This window comes from Protopterus annectens, chromosome 6.part0 (genome assembly GCF_019279795.1).
Source record: "Protopterus annectens isolate FY-2018-M chromosome 6.part0, PAN1.0, whole genome shotgun sequence".
NCBI lineage: Eukaryota > Metazoa > Chordata > Ceratodontiformes > Protopteridae > Protopterus > Protopterus annectens.
Window position 1 is genome coordinate 1,118,683,590 of NC_056737.1, and position 16,094 is coordinate 1,118,699,683.

Here is a 16,094-nt window from a genome sequence, read left to right on the forward strand (position 1 = left end):
GGAAAAAAAAAAAACATTGAGTAAACAGTTTTGATTCTTGACTGACTGATCAGGCATGTTTAATAACTGCCTGTTCCTGTTTGCTAGCTGCATTCTTACCTTAATGTTTACTAATCCCAGTGTTGATCAGTTGGCTAGCCCGGAACAAAAGTACAGTAAAATATCCTCATTATTAGCAAATGTCCTAATGTAGCACACAAGCTCTAAGAAAAGTGAATTAGATAGAATTTTCCCAAATATGTGGTCTCTAATGTCAGATGAAAATGCCAGTGTTTTCTTTTTTTTTTTTTTTTTTTTTTTATCTCGGACAAAATGTCTGGCAAGTCCACAAGTCCTGCAGTTACACATCCATACTAGAACCTTCAGGTGTGATTTACAGTGACTGGCAAAAGTTACAAATCTCCAGCACACCTTGATAGCTTTCAAGCCCCTTCTCTCCCCAGGGGCTCTCCTGATCAAAACAGACAAGCACCACTGTGATGTGGTATATCAACAAGCAGGGAGGGACTCACTCCTACCCTCTATGCAGCCTGGCCATGACCCTCTGGCACACAGCCTCTGCCATGCAACTACATCTGTTAGCAAAATTCCTACCAGGTTTTCGCAACTCTCTGGCAGACCAATTAAGTAGAAATCTTCTGGACCCACACAAGTGGCAGCTCAACAGAAGAACCTTCACCCTAATAAATCATAAATCTGGCACCCTGGAGGTCGACCTCTTTGCTTCCCACACCAACCATCAGCTTAGCAAATAATGCACCAGGGGGCATCACTGCATGGCTTGGAAAGTAGATTCCCTGTCCTTCCCCCGGGTCAATCTATCTGTCTATGCCTTTTCTCCACTACCTTTCATCCCTAGGGTACTGCTCAAAATAAAGGAGGCAAAACCAAGGACAGTTCTTATAGCACCAGACTGGCCTTACCAGAACTGGTACCCCTTGCTGTGCTGCCTGTCCCCAGTGCCACCCTGTCATCTTTCCTCAGATTCCAAACCTCCTGATCCAGAGGGAAGGGGAATTCATGCGTCCCAATTGCAGACACTCATTTTGGCAGTTTGGCTTATTCCCTAACCCCGGAACAGTCTGCCAACCTCAGTAAACAGGTTCTAGATGTTCTACATGAGACCAGACACCCTAGCACTAGAAAGTCTTATTCTGACAAATGGAAAAGGTTCTGCACCTGGATCCAGGCTCCCTCCCTTTCATCCTGGATTACTTAGCTGGCCTACTACACAGTGGCCTCTCTTTCTGCTCTATAAAAATTCTTGCCTCTGCTATTTCTGCTAATTTCCCCACTGAGCAGCCCCTTTTCTCACACCCTTTGATCAAACAGTTCCTAAGAGGGACTAGCAACTTGAGGCCCCCCAGAAGGGCACCAACCCCAGCTTGGGTCCTTAACTTTTTGTTGGAACAGCTCACACTGCCCCCTTTCGAACCAGCTTCTTCTGCAGAGATAAATTTTCTCTCCCGGAAGACTGCTTTCCTTCTGGCCATCACTTCAGGCAGAAGAGTCTCTGAGCTGTAAGTGCTCGTGACTGTGGAACCCTTCATCATCTTCCAAGCTGACAGGGGGTATCCCTCAGGACTAATCCATCCTTCATGCCCAAGGTGGTGTCCAGTGTGGCTCTCAACTAATCCATTCATTTGACCACCATTTTTCCTAATCCCCAGAACAAGGGGGAAAGGATCCTGCACACTCTCTAGGTGTGCACAGACAGCTCAGATTCTGTCTAGAAAGGACTAAATCATTCAGGAAGTCTGATCAATTGCTGGTTAGCAAAGCCATCTCCAAACAAACCATTTCCAAATGGATAGCACACTGCATCCATTTTTACTACAAACAACATGGAAAACCTCCCCCCAAGGGGGCCAGGACACACTCCACCAGAACAGCCTCCACCTCTGCAGCTTTTCCTCAGAGGAGTCCTGGAGGCTGCCACCTGGACATCTGTTCACACTTTCACCAAACATTACCACCTGGCTCTCTTCTCCAAATCCAGGGCAGGGTTTGCCTCTGCAGTCTTGACTGCCTCCACCCTTTTCCTCAGCTTTGGGAATTAACCCAAATGTGATGACTGCAACAATGAAACACGAATAACATAGTACAATTGTGTACACTTGCCATAAATGTAGATGTTCGAGTGTATTCACTGTTGCAGTCCTGGATGTTCTTCGTCTTCCCTTGCTGCAGTCCTGACAATTGGGTATAGTCCGCGTCCCAGTCGGCCCGAATACCAGAGTATAAGGCTGACGTCGGTCATGGCGCCGTCAGGGTACTAATGCGCATAACGGACGTCATTTCCTCAGTCTTTTTTGCCGCATGGTCCGATGCAGAAGCAATTTTGCGAGTGCAGGTTGGCGTTCTGAGATTTTCCGAAACCGGAGTTTCAGACCGAATACAGAGTTGGCTAAGTAACCCGTTGGGAACATTTTGGTTTTTCTTGCCTCAGTATTTAACCGGATGTCAGAAAAAGTGAATAACTGTATTTCTTGTGGGAAGCAGATACATAGGGATTATCATACATTGTGTATACCTTGTTTAGGGCCTGAGCACGGCGTTGTTGGTTGCCGCTCTTGTGCTAGATTTAACAAGCGCACTATTAAGAGGAGGCTTGATTGTGCTAGGTTAGTGTTTGGGAAGCGTTGCAATTATAATATGCCGTCGGATGCTCCGGCCTGCTTCATCTAAGAAGCGCAAGGACAAAACAGTGAAGTCTAGGGTGAGGAACCGGCAGTCCCGGACGTCGGTCCTTTAGAAGGCTCAGGGAGCCAGAGGTTTTGCCAGGAGTCTCTATGGAGTCTCAGGCAGATACTTTACTGTTACAGGATGTGCCCTCTCAGGAGGTAGGCCAGGCTGAGGGGCTTCTCAGGTAACTGTTCTTCCCTCTCTTCCCAAGGTAGTTAGGGCCTCTCCTTCTGTTGCCAAAGCTTCTTTTAGAGGAAGGCCAAGTTCAGCTTCTGTAGGGGCTTCTCCTAGCATTTCGGGCTCTGTGCCTAAGAAACATATGCTTAAAATGGCAGAAGATTTGATTACTTTGATTAGAGGTTCTATGTCCCCACCTGATAAGAGGCCTAGGGTGGAACAGGAGTTTGATAGTTTTGAACAGTGTTCACAGGCTTCAGAGTCTTCTGTGGAAGACTTGCAAGAGTTTCCTACTTATTCTGATTCTGATGTGGATGATTCCACTCCTTCAGCTTCTCCTCCTGAGGATTTTTCATTTTCAGAGACTCTTCACTCCATGAGGGAGCACTTTAAATGGGAAGGCCAAGATTACTCTGACTCCAGAAAAGGCTTAGGAATTCTTGTTTTGCCCCAGCATAGGCCTTTAGCTATTCCTCCTGTGTTGAATGTGGTGGAGGATGTTTTGCAGAGGCTTCTCTGAACCCTGATTCCTTGCCTCCTGCTCCTGTTAAGCCTGATAGGTATTATAGGGTGCCCAAGCTCATAAGTATTTGTTTAAGAGTCCCAGGCGGACCCAGAAACTGTTTCTCAGGGGCCTAAAGGTGTTAAAGCTTCTGTGGTTAAAAATCCTGTACCCTCTGATAAAGAGGCAAGGGCTTTGGATAGGTGGGGTAAGAAAGTATATACTTCTTCCACTCTAGCCATGAGAATTGTCAATTTCATATGCTGAAATATCAGAATTATCTCCTTTCTTGAAATCTAAGGTGGATGCTTTGGCGGAAGGTATTGAGTGTAAAGAATTGCTGGATTTGGTTCATGTGTCTGAACAAGTGGGTAAGCATTCTTTGCAGTGTGGTTTTGATGCTGTTCAGGCCTCCTCGAGGGTGGCTGCTACTAGTTCTGTTCTTACATGCATGGTTGAAGGATCAGAATTTAGCTGAGCATGTTAAGACCAGGATTTTGGATGCTCCTTTACAGTCTGATGTGTTGTTTGGACCGCCTGTGGAAGCAGTTTTAAAGAAAATGGAGGACAAAGCTAAGTCTATGCAGACTGTTAAAGATTTTGCAGGTGCAGCCTCCAAGTTTAGTAGAAATTGGCCTGCTAAGGTGGACATATCCTGCTTATGGTTCCCAGTCTAGGGGTAGGTCTAGGCGTGGTAGGGGCAGGGCTCAAGGTTCGTTTAGGCCTAGATCAGACAGTTCACCTGCTCAGACTTCTGGTGAGGGCAGGGGTCAGTCCTTTCATAAGCAGAACCAATGACCTGCCTTTTCAGCTGCCAGTGGACTCTCGTCTGGCAGCTCCTTTGGGAGGAAGATTGTCTCTTTTCAAAGAAAATTGGGATTTAATCACTCAAGACAGATGGGTGCTGGATATCATTCATCACGGGTACAGATTTTATTTCCACACAATGCCCCTTTCAAAGGCATGCCAGATGTTCCTCCTCCACAAAGAAAAGAGGCTGCAAGCAAGTTTCTCAGTTACTCCAGATAGGGGCTATTCAGCCAGTCCCTGTGTCAGAAAGGGGCTTCGATTTTATTCTCGCCTGTTCCTAGTACCAAAGAAGGGGAACACATGGAGACCAATTTTGGATTTATCTATCCTCAACACTTATCTGGACATTCCCAAGTTCAAGATGTTGGCGTTACAGCAACTGTTACCTCTGCTGGGCAAGGATCACTGGATGGTAACTTTGGATCTCAAGGAAGCTTACCTTCATGTGCCCATAAGGCTAAGTTGCAGAAAGTATCTTTGAACTGGAGATTTTCATTATCAGTTCTCTGCATTGCCCTTTGGCTTATCTACTAGAGTATTCACAAAGGTTCTGGCTCAGTGATAGCTTACTTCAGGCTTCAAGGCATTCAAATTTATCCTTACTTGAAGGTCTGCCTCATTCTGTGTCAAGAATAGTGACACCTTCTCCGGCATCTGGAATATGTCATAGCAGTGCTAAGATGCCTAGGGTATTCTGTGAGCGAAATAAAGTCCAGTCTAGTACCCTCTCAAGACATGTGCTTTCTGGGTGTGAGACTGAATACAGCAGCCCAGATGGCCTTTTTAACCCCGGACAAACAAAAGAGTCTGTCACTTTACTTCCATCAACTATCTCATCAGTCCGTGCTGACTGCAAGGACAGTCCTTCAAGCATTAGGGTTCATGGCATCTTGTATTCTGGTGCTTCCCAATGCCAAACTGCATATGAGGAAGCTGCAATGGTATCTCAAAAATGTATGGACACAGCACTGCCAAGATTTGGACACTGTCATTCAAATAATACCTTGCCTTCAAAAGGAATTCTTGTGGTGGGCTCAGGAATGTCACCTAAACAAGGGACTCTCTGTGACCCGGCCAGAGGCTCAGATTTTAACGACAGATGCCTCGGACACTGCTTGGGAGCTCATCTAAATGTAAAGTGGATACAAGACAAGTGGCCTGCCAGACTACAGCATCTACATATCAACATGAAGGAGATGTTAGCAGTCCAGTTTGCATTGATGGCGTTCAAGGAGTTACTTCTTCCAGGGCAGCTGTTCATTCTGACAGACAACACAACTGTCATGTGGTACATCAACAAGCAAGGGGTACACATTCTTATCCTCTATGCAGGCAAGCAATGATTTTATGGGAGACTGCGTTAAGCCTGCAACTGACTCTTCAGGCAAGGTTTCTGCCAGGAGCACAGAACTCCTAGCAGATGTATTAAGCAGACAAATCATGGATCCCCACAGTGGAAACTGGATCTTCATGTATTTCAGAAATTGACAGTGTCATGGGGAACTCCAGACATAGATCTGTTCTTCTCCACTAAACCACCAGCTGCCAAAGTATTGCACAAAGGGGTTTCATCACACAGCTTGGAAAGTGGATGCTCTGTCTTTCAGTTGGAAAAACCTTCATGTCTATGCCTTTCCTCCTCTACCTCTTCTTCCAAAGGTATTACTAAAGGTCAGACAGGACAGGCCAAGGATGATTTTGATAGCTCCAGATTGGCCTCGGCAACACTGGTACCCACTTCTAAGGAGTCTTGTAAAGAAGCCTCCATGGCCTTTACCTCTGATTCCTCATCTGTTATCTCAGAAGGACGGTCATCTGCTCAATGTCAAGCTTCAATCTCTTCATCTCACAGCTTGGCATATTCTGTGTTGAAGCATGGTAGGTCTCAGCTTCCTCAACAAGTTTTAAATGTGATTATGGAAGCTAGAAGGCCTAGTACTAGGAGAGTGTAAAATGGAAGAGATTTTTATTTTGGAGTACAGCAAAGAATTTGGAGATTTCAGAGCCTAATTTGAGTGTGGCTCTTCAATATCTTACTGAATTATTGGACAAAGGTTTGTCTTTCTCTTCCATAAAGATTCATGCTGCAGCAATTTCAGCTCACTATGATTGTGACCCACCTTTGTTTTCGCATCCTTTGTTCAAGCAGTTTCTTAGAGGGGCAAAGAATATAAGACCCCGAGCTCCTACTCCTGCTTGGGATCTCAATTTTGTGTTGGAAAAACTTACTCTACAACCTTTTGAGCCTGCAGCTACTGCTGAATTGAAATATTTGTCATGGAAGACTGCTTTTCTGTTGGCTATTACTTCTGCAAGAAGGGTGTCTGAGTTGCAGGCCCTTATGGCAGTAGAGCCCTTTTTGATTTTCCATAAGGACAGGGTATCATTACGTAGTAATCCTTCCTTTATGCCTAAGGTGGTTTCTAGTGTGGCTTTAAACCAAACTATTCATTTTTTGCAGATCCTCAAAATAAAGGGGAAAAGATTTTGCACACTTTAGATGTACACAGGCAATTGCGTTATTATTTGAGCAGGACTAAAGATTTTAGGCAGTCTCAGCAGTTACTTGTTTCTTTTGCTTTAAGTTCACAGGCCAAGCCTGTGTCAAAACAAACTATTTCTAGGTGGATTGGCTTTTGCATTGCATTTTGTTATTCCCATCATGGCAAAGAGGTTCCAGCTGGGATTAGGCCTCATTCCACTAGGGCTACTGCCACTTCAACAGCATTTCTAAGGGGTGTGGCAACTAAGGATATTCTGGAAGCAGCTACTTGGAGTTCAGTGCATACTTTCTCTAGGCATTATCACCTGCCTATATACTCTAAGACTAGAGCTGGTTTTGCCACAGCTGTTTTACAAGGCATGTTGTCAGCTCCTGCTACTTTATAATTTGCCAGCCTCCCTTACCTCTGCTTTGGGATTCTACCCAATTGTCAGGACTGCAGCAAGGGAAGGCGAAGAACATAGTACAGTTTTGTACCTACCATAAATGTAGATGTTGATTCCCTTGCTGCAGTCCCTCCTTCCCTCTGTGTTTCAGGGTGGTTGTGTAGGTGAGTTTACATGCTTATATTTTTGTATATATTACTGTATATATTGTACATGTTTTTGGTGCAGGTTGTTTTGGGACTTGTCTTTTGGGTCTTCTGACATCTGGGGCAAGAAAAGACTGAGGAAATGACGTCGGTCATGCGCATTAGTACCCTGGCCATGACCGACTCTGGTATTCGACTGGGACGCGGACTATACCCAATTGTCAGGACTGCAGCAAGGGAATCCTCGAACATCTACATTTATGGTAGGTACAAAACTGTACTTTTCCCTCCCTCCATCTCCTTTCATTTTATCTTTTCTTTCCTTACAAGGGACATATTGATATTTACTTTCTGTTGGTGGGGTTCTTCCTCCAGAACCTGGCTCCTACTTGGGGGCTCCTGACAGGTTAGGGCAAGAAAAACTGATGTAATGGTGCCTGCTGCCTTACTTTATACTACTGACGAGCTAAGGTCAGTCCTGAAGTGACAGCAACTGACGCAAAAATACTAAGCCTCTGGTATTCGGACAGGCCGAGGGCTACCCTGGCAGGGATAACCCAAATGTGATGACTGCAACAGTGAATACATTCGAACATCTACATTTATGGTAACTGTACACAACTGTAGTTTCTTTCATATCCTTTGCAGTATTCAGCACTTAGTTTGTAGATGGTTTAGTTTCCTTTAAGTTTGTATATTTTTGCAAAAGTCCATCTATAACCTTCCTAGTTATATTTTTGCTTCATTGCTGCATGCAAAACTGAGTTGTTACACTGATGATGTTACTGTTTACATTTCCTGATGTTTGTGTTCAGACGTTCACAGATGCATTTCGCATGTCTTATTCTTTGTAAATGGATAGTCCTTGGGCTTGCACTGGAAATTGGCTCTGTCCAATTGGATTATTATAGTCTATTAAATGCAGATAAGTGCTTGATATTTTCACTAATTTGGGCAGTTGAAACATTTTTTGCTGTATTACATTTGAGGCCCTTTAAAAATATTTTTCTTCATGAAAAGTAACAAGTAGTCCTTTAAAATTGTACAGGTGACATTTAGCTATCCATTTTTATGAACATAATAAACATAACTTGAGAGGTACAAATTATACTGTAAATTTTTGCACTGATCTGTAAAGGATTCACCCAGTATTTTGCTGCATGGAACCCGTTGAGTGCTCAGCAATGCAGGTGCGGCGGGGCGGGGGGGGGGGGGTTGGACTCCAAGAACAACATACAAATGCCTACATACATACATGCTTACAGTCATGAGTGCATGCATGCACACACTTTTACAAACTTGGACAGATCAACTTGCAGCCGCAACCAACATGTGTTTGGTTATAGGAGAGAGAACCGAAGCTCAGCACACAGCTGCACAAAAGGATGAAACTACAGTCCTGAAAATGTTTTTTGCCAAAACAGATGTATATGTCATGTATTGGAGCTTGTCTCACAGAGCCTCTGCTGAAAATGGGATTTGCCAGTCAGACTTTCCTGGAAGACAAAGACAAATAAATAAATATTTGAACCCCAAATGCACCCTGATACTTAAATGTCAGACTTGTTTTTCTAGGATTATGAAGTTTTCTTTGTTCGCCTTACAGCTCTGACCTCTCGACAAGGCTTGGCAGTAGTTATCTACAGTGTTATCTGCACTGTTCTGTGAAGCCTTTGTAGTGTATCTTCTTTTCACCACTGTTTTAGCACTAACGTGCTTTTTGTGTTCTTTATGGGTTATGGCTAACAGTTGTTAGAGCAAATATAATGAAATGTAACTGTCTGAAGCCATACTGAGCAACTGGATTGTGGTTGTAGGCTGGTACGTTAGATGTTTTAGGATTAACGCTGAGCAGGTCATAGATTCGGAGAGAGCTGTAGCGGCTCATCTAACACACAGTGCTTGTTCCCGATATAGCTCCCCACCTCCTCTTCAAATGAAGAGCCCCCCAAAAAAATTTATATATAAAGACTTCGGCTTTCACAGTAGCATGCCAGTACAGCCAGTCCTTGCTCCCTTCAGCTTTTTAAGTGATGACCAAACAAAAAAAAAATGGACTTCTGCTTTTGTTTTTTTTTAAACTTTCAAGAATGCAGGAACTGCCTTTATCGGTCACTTCCCGTAACACTTTTAGCCCAGGGTGGCTTCCCCCTTAACCCCACCATTGCTATGTTTTTGGATTCGAAGACTTTTCATAAATATTCTGAGATCTCTTAGTCTCATGATCATTCTCGCCTTGCCAGTACCCTCCCTCATGAAGCAGCTCCTTTCTCCAGCAGGGATGTAACAGTCAATCCTGGAGTAAATTTGTGAGTACCCATCCAGTCAGGGGAAGTTTTATTCCAGAGGTTTGGGAGGCAATGAGTTATATTCCTATCCTTCCATCATGTTTTATGTACCTTTTGGTGAAGATTTAGGTCCCCAGTTGTAGTACTCGTGGCAGTGCTGGATTTGCAGATAATCAGGAGGTCAAGGCCAGTTGGGTCTCTAATGGGTTGGTAAAGGAAACTGAGAACTCCCCCGTCCAAAGTCTATAAGGCATGGATTAATGTGATGTTCAAACAGATAAGCAGCGCATATTTTCTTGGAGCTTTTTTTTATTTGATTGAATTGTAAAATACAGATTCAACATTTGCATGATGTAGAGTGGTCCTGGAAAATACTGCTATAAGAAGCACCTGTGACTTGGAGTAGTAGTTGTGCGTTTGAAGTAAGCAAGAACTTTAAGCGAAGAATAATGTTGCTTGGTCTGAGGAAAAAAGTGGCAGCTCAGGCTGTTAGTGCTAAAATGAGTCTGGGGAGGGTATGTCAGTGAACTCTGGCTTTTAAGATTTTTTTCTGGTTGGGGACAGGACTTTTCAGCTTAATGTAAAATGTGAAACATGGGCATTTAACCAGTATGGATGGCGCAGTGGTGCAACGGTAGCATTGTCGCCTCACAGCAAGAGGTTATCCGGTCTGATTCTCGGCTGGAGTGCCTTCTGTACGGAGTCTGCATGCCCTCTCTGCGTTCGTGTGGGGTTCCTCCAGGTGCTCTGGTTTCCTCCCATGTTACAAAGACATGCATCCGGAGTGTTTCTCCCCAGGCCTTCGCTGAAAATTGGCTTTGTTCCAAGTCGGACTTTCCCGGTTAACAATAAATAAATAAATTAGATTAAATATTTAAGATGACCAGTGTGGTCTTTGCAAATACATTTGCAAGGTTCGACTGGACCAGGGCAGAAAGGAGGACCAGAAACCATAAATCATACAAGTTGTTAGTAATAAATCTGCACACACTGCATAGTTATTTGAATTTAATTTATTAGGAAATGCATTTGTTCTGAGTTTTTAAAATAAAGCTTTATGGTTTTATTAACTTTTTTCTTCTCTCTCTCCTATTACTCAGCACCTTAACCTTACTCCTATCTCCAGTGGTTTTTTTCCCTCAATCTTTTATGGTTAGCAATTTAATTTTTTAATTTTTCCCTCTCTAACAGATATTTGATTTCTCAGTGATGCCTATTGCTCTGTTTAATATTATTTATGTTGTATATATTTTTGTTATTGTGATTGCACTCAGTACCTCATTTAGGTTCATAGGTTCATACTAGGCTATCTGCCCTAGGGCATTTATAAGCCTAGCCAGAATGTGTTTGGCTTTCGCCACCCATTTTAAATTTATTTTGCTATGCCCTTTTTCGAGGTTAGTATACTGTGCCTCTGTCTAACAGTGACACAGAAGTGATACCCGGGGTAAACCTACAATCTCCCATCCACTCATCAAGATTCCTCTTGAAGAGAGTCAATGAGGGACTCTGCCTAACCTGGACTGGGATTTTATTCCAGAGTGAAGGGAGCCTCTGGGTTATGAATCTGTCCCTCCAGCATGTCCTATTTATTTCAGTGCTGAGGTTCAAGTCTCTCGAGCGCTTAGCTCGATGGGATTTGGATTTTCTGAGGTGCAGCATGTCCATTAATTTCGGGTTGGACATGGCTTTATATGTCAGGCACAGATCGCCTCTGAACAGGTGGTATGCCACTGAGTAGAGCTGGAGTTTCTTTAACCGGGCAGCATATGGCATCTGTTTGAGCCCTTTGATCCTCTTGATGAGGTACTTTTGGGGTCTTTCCAGTTGCTGCAGGTGTCTGGTAAGGTACATCCCAAAAGGGGCATTGTACTCAATTATGGGCCTGATGAGGGATGAGTAAAGAGGCACGATGACGTCCCCTGATCTAGATGTGACTCCCTTCATGATTATGTGGGCTATATAAAATGTTTTTCTAACCACTTTTCCACGTGGTTGTCAAATGAGAGATTGCTATCAACTTGGGTCCCCAGGTCCCTAATTACTTCTTCTGTACTTAATGGATTACCACCTATGTGGTAATTTGTGGGCACTTTGTTTTTGCCAAAGGGGATGACTATACACTTTTTGGCATTTAGCTTGAGGCCATGGCTCTGGCACCAGTTGTCTGTTTCTATGAGGCCCTTTTGGAAGATGCTTGTGTCAACTGGAGAGTAGATTATGGCACCCAGTTTGCAGTCATCTGCGAACTTGGTCAGCCACAGTCCTTCCATGTTGGCCTGTACCTCCGAGAAATATATACCGAACAAGAGAGGTCCCATGACTGAGCCTTGTGGGACACTACTTGTAACTGGTTTGAAGTCTGACATGGCTCCAGCAATTCTAACCATATGGGTTCTATCCTTGAGCCAGTTTGCAATCCATCTAGTGACATAGGGGTTTATATTTAAGCTGGTGAGCTTATCTATGATGCCCGAGTGGGGTATTGTATCGAAGGCTTTTGCGAGGTTCAGGTAGGCTGTGTGGACCACCTTCCCCTCGTCAATGGCCTTGGTGACTGTTTCAAAGAAATCAACCAGGTTTAAGAGGCAGGATCTGCCCTTAACAAAGCCGAACTGGGTAGAATCCAGTGTTTGTAGGTCCCCAATATATTTATTTATGAGGTCCATGATGATCCTTTCCATAGCTTTGCAGACCAAGCTAGTCAGGCTTATGGGGCGATAGTTTCCAGGATCCGTTGAGGCACCACCTTTATGGAGAGGGACCACTGTTGCTGTACACCACTCTTTGGGCACATATCCTGTAGTAAGGCTGAGATTGAACAGTAGTTTTATGTTTGGGTTTAGCTCTCCTTGGAGTTCATGTAGGGCCAGCCGGGACACCATCTGGTCCCATTGATGCTGTGTTTTTGCTTTGGAGAGGCGGCTCTTACCTGAGCATCTGAGATGTCAGGGGTAGCACTCTGCTGGGATAGATATTTGCCCTTTTGGTGGGGGAGTTTGCTGAACTTGTCAGCTAGGATGTTGGCAATGTCTGTGGGTTTGGTGTATTTTTTGTCATTTTGGACTAATTCTGAGCATATCTGGGAATTACCACCCAGGTTCCTAACATAACTAAAGAAAGCTTTGTGATTATCCTTAGTGTCCTGTGCAATTTTTCTCTTGAAGCTGGCCTTAGACAATTTTATGTGTGCCCGTAGTTTTTTGCTAATACTGATCAGTGATGCCTTCCCTTTTTGGGATTTTGCTCTATCATTTAGTAGCTTCCTGATTGTATAGTTTGTTTATGGCTGGGGTCCACCAGACAGGATGTCTGCCTTTGGAGGATTGGGTCTTGGTTTTATTTGGGATCGCATGATCCATGCATTCCTGAAGGTGTTCATAGAATGCGTTTATAAAGGATTCTGCGGTCTGGGACGTATTTTCCACAGGCCCGGGGGCTTTGAAGGATTCCACCTCAGTTTTGAGGAGTGTGAAATTTGCTTTAGAGAAGTTTTTCACTGTGGTTTTCTGGGCAGGGGGTGGGGTCGGGATGTGAATATCCAGTGAAATTAGTTTATGGTCTGATCTTACCAGTGAGGGATACACTTCTGGTCTGGAGCATAGAGTCCCCATGTTGGTGATGAATCAGGTCCAGTATGTTTTCCCCTCTCATGTAATGCTTTTTGCTCGCATACTTACATAACTCTGTTAGCTGTTTTTTAGTTTAGCGTACATTGTTCTTTTGATATCACATTTTTTTTTTGTTTCTGGGGCTTTCCTCCCCAGGTCTCCTCAGAAAACAGCTACTGGCTGAGTTGGACACTACCTTGTTAAGAAATCTAAATAAATAAATAAATTATTTGAATTGGATATTGCTTTTCCTTGTCCTGAAGTGGTGTTAGGAAAAGTTTTAATGTCTTTTACATGGCTTTTATTTGGAGGATTAGAAACCCGTTTGACAAGAGTATGTTATTTTTTTTATGTGGGTGTAAATACTCTGCAGCCTAAGATTGTGGAGTTTAAGTAGTGGAATTTTGTCTTCATCTACAATGTTTTTTTTTTTTTTTTGATGTGTGGATATGTATGTTTGATTTGACACACATCTGGTCATTGCCATAATGTGCTATCACTGTACGGAAATAGGAACTGTGTTTTCCAAGTGAGATTATAAATTCATATATATGACATAGCCATGCTAGTTTGAGTGCTGTTTTTCTCGCCTCCATTGTTTGTGTTGATACCAGTCTCACATACATTTACAAGGTATTACAGCTGTAACAGCACTTGGCAATGCTGTTATGTGATTGTTCACCAGATAGCTTTTTCAGTAGTACTGAATATTTCCAGTCACACGGTTATCTACTTAAACTATGAATGAACATTAGAATTATTGCTTGTTTACATGATGTACTCGTTGTCTGCCCCCCCCCCCACAAGCTTATAGTTAGTGTTCGCTTTCCAGTTCTGTTTTTGATAAAATTCATAGCTGACAGTAAGAGTATTTGAACTGCGTTCTCATCCAGCAAAGATGGACCTGCCTTTTACAGGCAATGTCCCTTCCTTCAGGTGTGGTACATCAGAGCACAGTCATAGCACTCAACCTGCTGGGACAGTCCCATTGCTAAACACAAAGAGGATGGGACCAAATTTAACCCAGTAAGACGCTCATGTCATAGATGCAGTTGCTACAAATAAGAGATGTGAGACGAAGTCTAGAAGCCATGTGTTGAAGAGAAGCAAAACTGAGAACAAAGTAACTTCTATTAGGTTTCGACTGTGAATATATATAATCACAGTGTTTTATATGGCCTGGCACACCGGTTCCATATCCCTGTGCTCTGAAAGATGAATGAAGCTTTTAAAAGGAGGTATTTCTACTTGTATAGAGACTGTTTGGGTGACACATTTGTAAGGTGGTTTGAGGACTAGTCAGGCTGCAGATGTATTACACTGAGAGAACTTGTGTTAGACTTGAAATGTTATGTTAGATGTTACTCAGTACGAGAGGACATTATTGTGATCATTAGGTTCAAATATGCAAAATTAATTCAATAACCTCATGTGCAGCAGGTTAATTAGGAGGTCATGTAAGAGCAGTATGCCCCTCATTGCTGATAGCCAAATGCCTAATAGTAGTAATTGAATAGGAGGACCTCAACAAGGTGTTGACTGTTTTTTATTTGCTCCCACTTAGTGTGGATGCCTAAGTTCTCAATAATGTCCAAGTAGTCAGTGAAGCCTGTCTCACAGATTCATAAGTACTTGGTCTATTGATCCGTGAGGATCTTTAGAAGCCTAGCTGTACATCCCCATGAAGTAAGCCTAGCTGTACATCCCCATGAAGTAAGCCTAACTGTACATCCCCATGAAGTAAGCCTAGCTGTACATCCCATGAGGTAAACCTAGCTGTACATCCCCATGAAGTAAGCCTAGCTGTACATCCCCATGAAGTAAGCCTAGCTGTACATCCCCATGAAGTAAGCCTAGCTGTACATCCCCATGAAGTAAGCCTAGCTGTACATCCCCATGAAGTAAGCCTAGCTGTACATCCCCATGAAGTAAGCCTAGCTGTACATCCCCATGAAGTAAGCCTAGCTGTACATCCCCATGAAGTAAGCCTAGCTGTACATCCCCATGAAGTAAGCCTAGCTGTACATCCCCATGAAGTAAGCCCAGCTGTACATCCCCATGAAGTAAGCCTAGATGTACATCCCCATGAAGTAAGCCTAGCTGTACATCCCCATGAAGATTTAGCCCTTGTATTTTAAGTACAAATAACCCAGAGATGAGTAGAACATTTATGTGTTGCCCCTATCCATGCTGGACAAGAGAGCTAACCCAGGCTGAATTTGCAGTTACTCGTCCATTCGTCCAGATTACATTTAAACACTGTAAAAGAAGTACATTGCGTTGTGGAGAGGAAAATGAAACAAAAGTGGTGTTCTCTGTAATGCATATCTAGCCCTCCAACATGTTTCCTTTATGCTGCAAAACAAGATTTCAATTTCTTGACCTAGCGCTAACGACCCGTTAGACTTGGAAATATGCTGAAAGTTTGACAGGTTAGGGTCTGTCGAGGCTCTGTATGCAAGGCAGAGATGGTCCTAGATCAGCTATAAAACTTCATCTATGGACCATGCCAGAGGCAGATAATGCACAGAATACAGCAAGGCCAAATGTTAGAATCATAATAACAATTTGTGTTCAGGCAACAAAAGAAAAGCCCCAAGAATTAAGTGTTGCACAAGAAAATCAAGTCCAATCCAAAAGCAATAAATGCAAACACAAACACGGCAACGTGGCTATAATAAAATAAAACAACTTTAATAAGAATAAGCGCTTTCACATCAGCAAAGGAAGCTTCATTAGATTGCATTCGACAACTTCAAAACACACTTTATAAATACCTAATTAACTGTTTAAAACATCCAAGGAAATTAAACATCCAAGGAAATCACTTCTGTCATATCATCTAATCCAGCCTTAAAGAAAAATCAAAGCAACTACAATATAACGTAATGCTACAAATAATAATCAACATCATAATGTGCATAATAATGAAATTGTAAAACACATATAATGAACATTATAAAACATATACAGTCACATCAAACAG

At 43.1% G+C, this 16,094-nt stretch overlaps 1 protein-coding gene across 13 annotated transcripts in view; it reads left to right on the plus strand.

Moving 5' to 3' along the window:
• The window catches only part of RBMS1 (RNA binding motif single stranded interacting protein 1), a 1,922,565-nt gene that overhangs the window by 377,713 nt on the left and 1,528,758 nt on the right, over positions 1-16,094 (plus strand). The gene's annotated exons all lie outside the window — the stretch shown is intronic.